This window comes from Odontesthes bonariensis, chromosome 4 (genome assembly GCF_027942865.1).
Source record: "Odontesthes bonariensis isolate fOdoBon6 chromosome 4, fOdoBon6.hap1, whole genome shotgun sequence".
NCBI lineage: Eukaryota > Metazoa > Chordata > Actinopteri > Atheriniformes > Atherinopsidae > Odontesthes > Odontesthes bonariensis.
Window position 1 is genome coordinate 24,978,860 of NC_134509.1, and position 11,937 is coordinate 24,990,796.

The window sequence follows — 11,937 nt, forward strand, 5'->3', positions numbered from 1 at the left end:
GCTCAGCCTTTGCTCCAGTCACATGTGGGAGCCCTTATTAGTTGGATCCTGATAAAGTTAGAGAGGCACCTAAAAGTAACATCTACTCCAGATGTTATTTTTGTAGACACGTGCAAAAGTCAAAGAGAGGTCAGGTCTGAAGAGGTGTACTTAGGATATGTGAAAACATCTGAAATCAACTGCATACTGCAATTATTTGTTTATCTATTAGCCTAGCAATGTTACACATGTTCATCGGCTTGTAATGTTTATACAATTTAGGGCTTAAGGTTTATCAGTCGTCACAGGAGAGTAACTAAAAATGTCCACAAGGTGTGATGTGATTTCTCTGCCTTTAAATACTTTACATGTGACCAGTCATAAAGAGTCAGTTTACACAGTATATATTGCATGCAACAGAGTGAGGAGAGGTTACAGTGACAGTATATTCCTGAATGTGTAAATGAACAGTTGACATAAATTTTTTGATAATTTGTCAAGGCTTCTTATTCTATTAAAAATAATTAGAAAGTATGAATAAATAATGAAATAAAAATGAAAACAGGTGGCCCTTATTTGCTTTATTTATACAATCGTCATCGTGGCTCAGTGGTTTGAGTTGGTCGTCCAATAACTGGAAGGTTGGCGGTTTGATTCCCACTCTCACGACTCAAAAAAAAAGATTGGTGGAACTGACAGCTGGAGGGGTGTCAGGTCCATCTCCTTGTCACGGTCGAGGTGCCCTTGAGCAAGGCACCTTACCCCTATGCTCCCCAGGCGCTGTGAACGGCTGCCCACCGCTCCAGGTTGGCATCTGTCTCCATGAGTGTGTTCCTGTGCATGTGTGTGTCAACAGGTGCCAACCTGGATGGGTTAAAAGTGGAGGACAAATTTCGTGTGTATGCATGACAATAAATCTGATATTAATCTTAATCTTAATCCTGACTGTTGCGTTTCATCAGAGAAAAACCTTTAGAAAAATACATTTCCCGGCATGCATTGCTTCCAAGATGACCAAATGGAACGTACGGCGGACCAGCCGTTGTGACAGCTGAGCTCCAAGTTAACTGAGGGAAACTTCAGAGCCGATAACGACCCTGCATTGAAATTAACATGTAAGTTGAAGTAATTCTCATTTTCGTTACGCACTTCTGACAGTTCCCAGAGACTTCTGTCAATGTCCAGTCGCTTTGGCGTTTGTTTCTGTACTGTCAAAACTTAGCGAAGGAAAATTTCCACAACGCCGCCGCTGCAAGAGGGCGGAGGTGTTGATGCTGCGATTTAAGTTGACGTGCCTTTAACATCTTCTTAGCTATTTCAATTACACCCTAACCCCAGTCATTCGTTAATTAACACTTGCGTCAAATGTCAATAAAACATTCGATTACAAAAAACCCCCCGCTTTACAATATGTATTAATAGCTAGCTAGTTGTATGGCTTCACCTTTCCGGTGTTTTGCAAGTTATGGTACCCAAAATAGTTATGGCTAATGCGCTAAAAATCACTTCACTTTATAAAGTCCTCCACCTGCCCTTTAAGAGCCATACAGCCTATAATAAAGTATGTATTAATTTGGTTATAGTTTGTTGTTCACGTTGCTGGCTCAACCAGTTATTGCTAAAACATCCATTTTAAAACTTTTCCTTGTCAAAATACTTAAATTTAGCTCTGGAGAGCTAATGTTGTGCAGCTGGTGGTCTTGAAGCAGCTTGTTTCTATACTGCGAAGTCAAACAATGAGTCACAGAAGGTGCATCCTCTGTACTGTACACAGGCCGGTGGGAAATGAATGGCACCTTTGTGTAACAGCAGTGTTGACTGAGATGTGAAGAACAGGCATTAACGGAGGCACCAAGTCCAGCTGTGGTATATAAAGCAAAGCGCAGGATTAGTCTTTACATAAGGCAATTTGGAGAAAGAGTAATTAATCAGTTTATGTCTCTCTCTTTAGGTTCTTTGTTTGTGTGCCATAATGGCTTTTCATACTAACATAGTTATGGTTTAAAAAAGGAATACTACTAAACCTAATAGCTGACTCCCAACTGTTTGTGAAACAATGTTTGTGCATTTAATATTAATTCAAAGTTTATATTCCATATATATGATCTTCAAGTAGTTTTAGGTGTTTTACTCTTTGTGTTGCACACACAGACTTCGGAATAAGAGCTATACATCGTTATTCAAAAGTTTGGATGTACCATATCATTCTAAATAAATTGGGATGTGTGCAGTTTTTTGACTGGTTCTGTATATATTTTACAAAAAGAGGGATCAGTGGAAAGTATGTAACACAATTTATTGATGAACAGATAATTAAATTGCAGTTGTTTTGGAGATCAGACCCTGATGGAGGAAGGAGATAAGACAGGACCCCTGGAGTCTACACGCTGGTGTTGGATGAACAGATTGAGGAGGTGGCAGACTTCTGATGAGGCATTTTGGGCATCAGGAAGAGGCGGGGAGGTTAGAGTTTATCTGGAGGGAGAAAGATGGAACAGTAGGGACATTTAGAAGGACAGTGGTGAAAAAGAAGACGATCGGACTGGTGCGGTGGTATCAGAAATAAAGTTCAGGAGAGTTTAATAGTTTTGGAAAAGGACGTGATGAACGGTAGCAGAGGGAAAGCAGAAAGCCAAAGAATCAGAGCAGACAAAAAAGCTCCATATATTAATGTACATATATTGTACATGTTATCTTTTTTTTGATAGATGCAAAGGTGGCCTAAAACATGTTCGACGACAGACTACTGTGCAAAAATCTTAATGAAACTACATGATGATAAGTTAATAAGTCTGACTAATAAGTCTGATTAATAAGTCTGACTTAAAACTGCACTTTGATACTGGAGGACATACTTAGTGAAGTTGCAAACAATTCTTCTTTGTTTTAGACTTTGTTTTGTTATCAGATACTCATATAGTCCTGTCTTTTGTTGTTTTGTCTCGACCGATACAGTGTGATTTTTGTTCCCGGCATTAAGTTAAGCCAGATTTAACAAACAGTGGTGGCCCCTGTGAGCTGCATGTCGGAATAGTTACTGTACATACCGGTGCTGTTGTCCTCCAACTCAGCATCAGTGTTTTCATTGCGATGTCGTCCAAAAGCAGATTCAAGTCCCTATATGATCAAAAAGAGACATTTTAATGAGTTTTATTGTTATTTTTTAAGCACACAAAGTAACTCACAAGTAATTTATAAAGCAGAAAAAGGCAAAGATGCTCACAGGAAAGATTTAATGCTACGGGTCTGTTGGAGATTGCAAGTAAATAATCACTGATCACTGTCTGTAAATCAGTGACCAGCAGTGCTGGGAAACAGACTTGGCATTGTCACAGTGATAGAGCCTGAACTAGTGGATTAGATCTTATTTGAATAATACTGCTGAGACTAGAGCCTGGATCTTTGTGGTGTCTGACTGATGCAAATTATTGTGCACATGAGGACGAGGGAAGTCGTGACTTGCTGCCTCGCAGTGTCTCAACATGCTGACTTACAAGCTTCAAACGTTTCTGTTGCTTCTGTCTGTCCATTGTGTCTCAAGCACACACCATGATAAAGCAGCACGCCCTTTCTCAGGACGTCCCTCCTCCTCCCCTCTCATTCCCACGTGAGCCCCACCTCCATCCTGCCTCACTGTTGCTTTCTCCCTTTCTGGCAGAGCACAGTCAGGGCAGGACGGAAGCCGGCCGGTAAAGCAACACCAGCAGTAGAGAACCTGTGTTTTGATGGGAATTCACAGAAGGAAATAGTGCCAATCGTACACAGCATCAAATTCACAGTTAACTACTTCAGCTGCACAGTAAGTCTCTTTGCTTCTTTTAAAATCAGCACTGTAGCACATGAGATAATCAAGTATTATTAGCAAAATGGCATGCAGTTTGTCTCATGTGCTGCTGCTGGGGTCAGTTTGTATAGATTACATTCAGCACCAAAGGTGTTAACCAGTTAGTTTTTACCCCTCACTGCTGGGACTCACCATGTCAACATGACTGATTCAGTCAAGCCATTTTATTTATGACATAACATTTAGACACTGACCAAATGGCTAGCTTAAAATGAACTAAATAAAATGATGTTTTGTGCTGCAAATTGAACAGTTGCTCCTCGTTGAATCTGTTTCGGTAATTCTAAAAATGCTGCCTCGGGTTTGTCGTCTTGTACTTTTGAACTAACATGATATTAGATGTCCTGACGCAGTTTCACTTTCTCTCAGATCTATAGTTTTTACTCCCTGCCTGTTTTCTCAAATGTTTCTGGCCTCGCAGATCATCCAAACAGTTGTATGATGTGTGTCATGGGTTGTTATGCTGACCCAATTCTGACTACAGATGACACCATCATTTAGGTATCGAGTACAAATAGAGACAGATGTTTTTTCAGATGTTTAACAACCCCCCTAAACATTGGTTTGAGTTACGAATTGCTCCAAAGTTGTCCAGAAGTTTTCTAAACTCCGACATTTAGCTTTAAAAGTAACCTGTAATACTGTGAATGCAGAACAGCAGAGCAAATTTAACCTGTTTCTATTTTTGTTTAGTTAAACCTTGAGATTTCTCTTCAGTGTGTGGCAGGCCTGTGACTTCTGTAATAAAACAGAAGAACATTTTCACAAAGTCACAACAAGTGTTTTTAAACATCCGATAATGCTTATAAAAGGCATTAAGGTGTCTTTTAAGCTTGAGCTGGACTCAGAAGAGGGTCTTTGAGTGTGCTGCACCTCTGAGGTATTGTGTTGTACTGCTTTTGCAACAGAACAGCATTCTTTAAAGCTTAACTATTTGAGTCAAGACTTTGGATAGTAGTAATCAGAATTTACAGTCCTAATTAGTTATTTCAGCCTTGCCTTTTGAGCTGGTTGTTACAGTTGTGTTTTAAAGGTCAGAGCAGGTGGGAACTCCGTGTGCCAACTCTTCTGTGGACTAAACTTATCTTTAATTTTTAATTTTCCTAGTAAGTTGTTATACTTTTTGTTACATGTCTGCTGGTTTAAACCAAACGTGTTTGGGTGTTCTTCACCAATCTGGGGACAGATTGAATGCACCACATGCTGGGTTTCCAGGGCAGATCTTTTTGCTTTAGAAGAGCAAGCGTTTGGCATTTGGGTTTTTGTGGGCACTTTCTTTTTTTGTGGAGTTGCTGTCCAGATTTAGCTCTCCAGTTGTCAGGGTGACATTCTTGCTCATGTTAAAGTCCTGTTGTTTCCCATGCCCCTTTTCTTACGTTATGCCTGTTTAACCTCTGTTTCTTATGCTGATTATCTGTTTTAGCCATTTTAAGCTCTTCGTTACTTGAAATACCAGCATTATTTTTCCAAATTATTTGTTTTTTACTGTCCTCCCAAGCCCTTGCGGCTGTCCTTACCGTCTGTATTTTCTTTGCGCGTTGCATGATAGGCTGTCTTTTGTCACCCTGTTGGCTTTGTGTTTGCATAGAGCTGACATGTGTGTGACATTTTTAAACAAAGATGTTATTAATAATATAAAAGATCAATGCGGATATCATTTTACAACCCATCTATGCTGAATGAAAGTGATCTGAGACCATGTGATGAGATGACACCGTCCTCATGTGATGGAAAAACCCACTTTTCATACTGTACTGCAGCTTCCTTTATGACCGATATCAGGACACGACTCATAAAAGTGTCCTGCTGGAAACCTGGAAAAGGGAGTAAGAGTTGCTAAAGATTAACCCAACCGTTCTCCACACTTAAAACTTAGGTTCAGGGAGCTGCCGTATAGTGAAACACGATGTCATTTATAGGATGACATCTGTCAGGGTAAGCATCAGTTTCACTTTGGATTCTTTTAAGTGGCTGCGATGAGTTGATGTGCTTCAGGTTAATATGAAGAAATATGAAGTGATGATAACTACTAAAGAAACCGTGTTTTAAGCGTGTTTTATTCACGCCTAAAATTTTTAGGTCAGTTTGTTTATATTTAAGAGTCATTTAAACGTTTTTGTTCTTCACCATTCGTTTATTCTTACAGTTTTCCAGCTTTCTATGGCCTGAGATAGAGTTGAATCTGCGGGTTGTGTGTGAATGTCACGTATAATGTGACCTGAGCAGCAGAGTCTTGTGTTGGTTGGCTACACAGATATCCATCCATCTCTTGTCAAACATAATTTTTGCTGTTTAATTGAGCCATAAAGGATTGTGATGTGTGTGTTTGTAAGTCTGTGGCAGTATTGTGGATTTTTTTTGTTGACTTACTGGTCGTGATCAGTCACACATCCTCTTATGTGCACGCTACAACATATTGTAAGTGAACTATTAGGTCATGTTATCCTATTAGCTGATAAGGTATAAATAATCAATCCAGCCTCGTGTTTGGATTCGTGATCATTTTAACAAAGAGTCAGGTTGATTTGTTCAGAGGCAGCTTTGGATGAAGCTCACTGATTACTTTTCTAAATGTTAAACAGTTCTGTAGGACACTCACATTATAAACTTGCAAAAAACTGTAGGACAGAATATTTAATTTAGTCGAGGCAATGCTCCTCTTAGCTCAGCCTCAAGAGTGAATCATTAAATTATCCAGGGCTTGTATGAGGCTAACTGTATGAAGCATGCATGATGGATTTAAGGGAGTGTTTTTTGCATTGAAAGGGATTTAAAGCATTTGAGATGCAGAACCTAGTTACTGTTACTGTTATTGTAAATCCCACAGATGTCTCTGTTTTTGATATCTGATATCGTTAACTGTCTTCTTCTATTAATAAACTTGGTCCAGAGAGGTAGACCACCCTGTGCATTGGAGTCGAGTAAGAACATAATGTGTTTTTGCTTTTATTCCTATTCTTTTAAACCAGATTTATTTATTTATTTCATCTCTAGTGCAGTAATCAGAAGAATCTACATCAGAGGGTTTTTAGTTGGGACTATCTTTTGTCTTTTTAACAGTATCAGATTATCAAAGGTTGCACTCTAACAGATGTTGTAACCTGATGCCTCCCCCGGTAAGTCACTTTGTTGGACAATGCATTTTCCTACAGTTAATTTCAGTATAATATTTTGTTCTTATGACTTTACGATATGGCATAACAAAATAAATCCTTTCTAAAAACCAATTCAGCTTTCATTTTTAAGAGAAGAATAATCAGAATATCTTGTATCAACATCAAGTAATGTTAACTGCACAGGAATGTGTCTAGCTATTTATATACACATTAACAATAAAAATTTCTCTGATTGTGGCTTTGTAAAAATGATTTATGTGTAAATCCTGAAAAATAAACAAATAAAGACAGAACCTTAGCATGCAATATCCTGCCTGTCCTGTTTGTCGCTGATCAGATTTTTTGATAGAAACTTTTAGGTAGAGTCTCTCTTCGGGGGGGCACAGTGCTGCATTGTTGACTCACAGGAAGGTTGCTGGTTCAAATCTCAGCCTGGGTCTTCCTGTATGAAGTGTGCTCGTTTGCCTGGTCTAACGGTTTCCTCCAACTGTCCAAACCAAGTCCATTTGGACTTAATAATCCAAAGAGTTAGCCCACAGCTGGGACTAACTTCACTGTCCCTGTATGTGATACATCTACAAACTGAGGTGATTTATCTACTTTGTTCACTTATGCTGTGAATAAAATGACAAACTGTAAAAAGAAAACCTACTGTTCCTCCCTTTCCTCTGCTGATTTGTGCTTTGTGTGTCTTTATATGGTTGGCAGGGTTGGAGGTGTTGTTATGTTACTGAATAAATTTGGAACTAATCAGGCTCTTCCTGATGGTGTTACTTGATGAATAAGAATCTGACATGCTTAACACATTTGCACAGTACTGCTTGCTGCCTTGTTAAAGATTAAATCAGTGGCACTCAACCTGTTTGGCTTGTGACCCTTTGCAAACAGAGAAGTATGCAGCCACAGTCCCTGACCTCAAAGCCTCTTGCTAGGTTTTATTTAAACATCCTTTATATCCCTTCCAAATGGACATTATTCAGTGTTTAGTGCAGTAGTGAAAGATTAGGACCAAACAGCTGGAAAAAAGCTTAAAATAAAATGGTATTCCAAACTTGGATATGGAAGAGTAAATAGTGACTGATGTTTCTCAGACCTTCTTTTTAAAGCATGAAACTTTACCCAGCTTTATACAGACCAAATGCTTTGTACAACACTATTAAAAGACTTGCATGTCCCATTTTTCTTCTCAAATTTGTCATCTGTCTCTCAACTATATGATGTTGGGGGTGAAAGGAAACGTGCTTAAAAGCAAACCTGCGTTAAAAGCCACTGCTGTCAACAAAGTTTGTTTTTGTTGACAGCAAGTAAGTTTTTTTTTTTATTTTCAAAGCTAATTTTGTGCCAGTTTACAATAAATTCCATATTAATTTTGTAACTACAAGATGCTCCTTCAAAGGAAATCCAGTTTTTAAACCTACCAAGCCAGGGTTTCATACTAAAACACTGTAAGGAACCAACATTATCAGCTGTAGTCAAGCTGAAGGGTGAAGAGTGTTCGACGGTGTGAGGGTGAGCAGCTTCAATTCAATTGAGGGGGGTAAATCTACATATTCATAGAACATTTCAATTTTTAGTTATACTGATGAAGTACTGCTGACTATAATGCTCTCCTACTGGACTTTGCTGCATGAATTAATCACACAGTCTTACTTGTGTAATGAGTAGACACAAGTTCAGAGTTGTAGATCCCATCTTGTACCAAGGAGAGGTCAAAATAAGCTTTTGTTCAACAAGCAAACTGTGGCTAAAATCTGCCGGTGATTTGGGTAAGGAACAGTGACAGCAGTCTTCTTTGCGTCCTCGCCTGACTCCACATGTCTCAAATGAATCCCTCCTAAAAGCCCTTGAATGCAGGCGTCCTCTCTCCCTCCCCCTCTCGGCTCTGTCTCTTTGTGCCCTGTGTGCCTCGGCTCACGTACACACCCTCCTGGAAGGGCATTGTTTGCACAGAGTACCAACGCAGAGCTCTTTAAACACGCTTTACCTCTGTGGAGTTCAGCTCAGGTCCAGTCCATGCTCCAAGGTCAAATGCAGGCTTTTCTGCTTGTATTACACCATTTCAGCTCTGATATGACTTAAAGGCAGTGCCATGAAACACTAGCCTTTCTTACTATAGTTCATGTGATTCATTTCTGAATAAGCCATGACATTTAATGTCTCGCCTGTTTCTATTGTGGATACACTTTTAGCATGCCTGAAGGTGTTTTAAGGCTGTTTTCTGTTGCTGTTTTTGAGGTTGCTCCACTAATCTCCTCTGCAGCTCCATTATGTTCTGCCTGAAAGATGTCCTAGCTGATTACTCAGCTGACTTAAGGTTTTTTTTTCTTTTGGCATCCAACCGAGAACAGTAAAAAGAGAGGAATACAAAGCAGAGGGAGACTGCTAATAACCCTGTCCCTTGGTGTCACTGCTAAGTGAATGGCAGGCCAGGGTCTCGCTTGGTTGCATGTTCAACTAACCACGGTATGTTTCAGTAACTGCTAAATTAGAACCGACGTGCTAATGTGAAAAGATTAGACGTGCTGTTTTTGGTTTTATCCACGAGTACATACCTGTTTAGTGAATTTGTTTTGAAGTTGAAATGTCTGGTACCCACTGTGTCTCTTTTAGGTGAGTGTTAATCCACTGTTGGTGTTGGAGTGAAGCTCTTTGCTATGCTTAAACCCCACGTACATTAATTCCCAGAAACAGTCAGGCTGATGGGGGTGAATAGAAAAAGCTGGAGTCTATGAGTGTGGCGTGACTCATCTGACATCTCTAGAGAGACAGGATTGATGGTGAAGTGTTGGCCACAAACCAAAACACTCAGCTGATTGGATGGACGGTGCAGTGCAGACCAACGGGGGTAAAGGGCCTCAGCTGGAGGTGGATATGGTGATACCGGTACTTGTTTTGGGGGGTTAATTCCTGTCTAATCAGTTAGGTTTATATTCTGGCAAATGTGCACACAGCTGCATTTCAGCTGTCGTGTGCGTTATGACCATGTGCCTGTGTTGTATTTGCCGTGAAAGCCATGGTAGCTGTTGCTCTAATTGGACCTTCGCCCTCTGTCCAGCTTGTTTTATTGACTGCAATAAGTGGGCTGTGGTGTCCTTTTGTTACCAGCCAGGGCAAAGCGTCAATTAATGAGACAGGAGTAATTTACAGCTGAATACTCAGCTATTTAAACTGAGTAGGAAATACAGCCTTCTATCAAAAACTGTGTACACACAGATTACAAAGCATCAGTCAGCAAAAGCTTAAGCTACTAGAGATGGAAGGAGAGAGGCAGCCTCTAGATAGATGATGTGATCTGAAACTCATCCTTTGGATATTATGCTGCAAGTACTGTTTTAAAATAAAGCAGGTGTTCATCAGAATAAACCCTAAACTCTTCATACATTATTTTAAGACTTATAGCTTTGTATTAAAATGCTTTTTCCACACTCCAGATCTGTTCTTTCCAGATTCAGTTGAAAAGCTTTAAAAACTTGCATTTTATTGCAGTGTTTTATCACAAATAATAGGAAAAAAACTGCTCAAGTGTGACAAATCTGTGTCTACACTTGTGTTATCTTTCAGATAACTCACAGAACAGGGATGCAGATCTTGACTGGCATTTTGTAGCAGTGACTGTCGCTTTTTAGGAAGTAATTGCTCTGAGTATTGATTCATGTAGCATCCTCCATCTCTTGTTTTGCAGGGTGTTTATAGGAGTGTAATGTTTTGTTGAAGAACCTGATCCGCGGATCGCTCCGGGCAGTGGTAACACTACCTTTGTGACCCACAAACGGGCTGGAGGCCAGCTGCGGCTTTGTTAACGATTTAATACTCTTTAATCCAGCAGAAGTTTTGATGTTGGCAGAGTTTACATGTTTTACAAATAAACAAGAATCATTTTACATCATTAGATGAATCAGACACCACAGTCAATAATTTCAAAATAAACAGTTAAAGCATGTAATCACAATCATTTAAGTTCACTATTGAACAACTTGTTTTGTTCATCACCTTTATTCAAGTTTACTTTTTAAGACTGTTTTTAATGTGCTTTTGTGGCCTTTATTATTTTATTGTGTTGAGATGGGAAAGCAGGCAGAGACCGTGAGATGACACGTAGCAAATGGTCTTGTGCTTTTTGCTTGCTTACTGGAAGGGTTTAATATGTAACTTCTCACCGTGAAGTTTAACATGGAGACATATTTAAAACTCTGTCAATCTTACAGTTCAAATCGATTAAGATGCAGGAGATATGGTCCCAGATGCACTGATGTGATATTCTTTCTTTTTCTCCAATCTTCACCTGCAGGTTCAGTGAGAATCCGATGCCCGGGACCATTTCTCCCTGAGCAGAGAGAGGTCGCCCAGCTCTGAGCTCGTCTTCACCCTGAACCCTCCACTCCCAGACAAGCTGTCCCACACTTCTTCCTCTCCATCCTCGTCTTCTCCTCTTGCTTGTCTTTCTCCTCCCTCCTGGCACCCACAGGCCCATCTGGACGCCCAGTCAGCCCTCTCCCTCCATGAGGGGCAGGGGGAGGCGGCGGGGGCCCTGGATTTGGACCCCCAGTCTCTTGAGCATGCTTCATTGGGGAACCTCAGCGTCCCAGGGGAACAATCCCACCGTGATGTGTCCACTCTAACTGGTAAGACATCTATTTAATGGGTACTTATTGGAAACAATGAATGTTACACACCTTTAACTAGGAGGGCATTGTAAATTCATACATTTAACAGTAGAGGGCAGTGTGGCATTGAAGGTGTCAGATCACCCTGGTTGGGTTTGTTAAGTCCCGTTTTCTTTGTCTTTTCTTTTCTCACTCATAAACCTGCACACTCTTATATCACACAAACATTCCCTGTGCTCAGACCTTTGCTCAAACCTGCCAGAGCTGGAGATAGTGAGTCTCCTATCTGAAGGTCAACCCAACTACACTCTCCGAGCAGACAGTGTGTTTGGATATGACAATGACGACTGGCTGCATACCCCTCTGCTGCCACCAGAAGTCGTTCTGGGACTCA

At 40.2% G+C, this 11,937-nt stretch overlaps 1 long non-coding RNA gene across 1 annotated transcript; it reads left to right on the forward strand.

The window, feature by feature from the left end:
- Nucleotides 1–1,005: 1,005 nt before the first annotated feature.
- On the forward strand, nt 1,006–11,342 carry LOC142378779 (uncharacterized). The gene is made up of 3 exons (XR_012769627.1): nt 1,006–1,094; nt 3,638–3,778; nt 11,228–11,342. It is a non-coding gene; the product is annotated as an uncharacterized LOC142378779 (long non-coding RNA).
- Nucleotides 11,343–11,937: the final 595 nt, after the last annotated feature.